The following is a 1863-nucleotide window of genomic DNA, read 5'->3' as shown; positions in this document are numbered from 1 at the left end:
GGGGGCTGGCCCCTGCTCGTCCCCCTGGCTCCGCCCCTGGTGACAGGTGGCTGCGGCGGCCTCATACCCGGCATGCGTCCTAGTTGAGGAGTGCGTCGGACTGGATGGTGCCTCATACCCGTCAGGAGTCCTGGTTGGGACCTCAGGTCTTAAATGTTAGGTTTGGCTGCGAGATCTGTTTGGTATTAGGCCCAGAATATCAGGATCCCTTCGTCAACTAGATAGAAGTAGCGATAGATGTTGCCTAGACAGTGGCTTTAGTCTTACTATTGTATGACTTTGTAAAGTCTTGTGTGAATAATTAAGAAAATGAATGCATGCATCTTCCAGAGGCAGAGGCTGGGGTTCTTCTGTTTTTCTAAAAAAATTAGATGAGCCTGCCTGGTACAAAAGAGCAAGTCCCCAAGAATTACCTTGAGATGATTGGCGAGAACTTTTGGACAAGTTTGTTAAAATAAATTCGAGGCAACCGTCGATCATCCAAGGACCAAACAATCACACGAACACGGCATCAAGATTTGTTAACGAGGTTTATCGATATGGCTACATCCCCGGAACCTGACTATGAGCGCTCCTCCCCATAATACCGTTACAACACGGCACCCAGTTGCCCTGGACGCCGGCACATGCCGCTGGCTTCTCATGCATTCCTGTGTTATTATGTTGGCATAGGTTACATTGTGTGTCTACCCTCGCTATATGAGAGTCCTAGGATACAAGTGTCCTACTAGGACACGACTCCATATCCTATGTAAACACAATAAAACTCATAGTCCAACTGTAACCTATCTTGTACATAATATTCGACAAAACTCCAATAAACTCCACCACCTTGGATTCGATCATGTGTCAAACTTCCATGTACATTGAACTTGAGTTTATCCCATGAGCACCGCTGCTAGTCCAAAGACTCCATGTGACACCACCTGCAACTTGTAGTCCCTTCTTGTCTTGATCACAGTCAACACTCGAGCACAATTAAGTTCCTTGTTACCCTAGTTTGTGCTCTCAACTTTCAGAGTATCAGTCCAACTCCATCACACACTAATCAATGACCTGCGTGAAAGTGAACAACTCACATATTGGATGCCACACATAAGAGTTACCTGAACTCAACATCACCGCTCGTTTCTTGACCGTCTGTCTGAAACTTGAAGAAATTTCACCATCGCTTGTAGTCACCCCGAGTCAAATACGCAGTTATCTCACCACATGTATGACCACCTGAGCTCTGGTCCGTCTCCATGCCCCGTGCGTACCGCACACCTCGCCGCTATTATCGCGTCGAGTCTCCGCTGTTCCGGTCGAGTCTCAAGGGTCGCGAACCCACACCACTCAACCCCCACTACAGAGTACTACCAATCATCATCGACCGATGACGAGTTTCAAGCTTCCATCAGACCACTGGGCTCCAACCCAAACTACATGTCACTCGCTTTCCCCCTTACTGAATAGGCTTCAATTCTCTGGATCCTTACATTGTAGCCCCTCAATCCAGCTCCACCTTCAACATGACTTCGTGGTAGATGATCAGTCCACCGTCGCGCCCCGTTTACTTCAAGCTCACATGTGCATCGTCTTGAATCAACCCCGCGACATAGTCTTGTCGAAGCCACACAAGCCCTCGGGCTTGCGCCACGTGTTTCCACGCCCCAGAAGTCGGTCACCATCAGCATGACGCTTCTATGTCATCGTCGCCGATCCCACCACCATCTTATGTACCAACCGACTTGCGTCGATCCGTCAGACCATCTTGTCCAACCCAGCCGAACTTGTCTGACTGCAAGGACACGCTCAAGGCTCCCAAATCGTCTTTTATGAATTTCCATCCATCACATGATAATTCCATCTCAGCTGCCATGA

The sequence above is a fragment of the Triticum dicoccoides genome, chromosome 7A (assembly GCF_002162155.2).
Source record: "Triticum dicoccoides isolate Atlit2015 ecotype Zavitan chromosome 7A, WEW_v2.0, whole genome shotgun sequence".
Lineage (NCBI taxonomy): Eukaryota > Viridiplantae > Streptophyta > Magnoliopsida > Poales > Poaceae > Triticum > Triticum dicoccoides.
Note: the sequence above shows the minus strand (reverse complement) of the source record.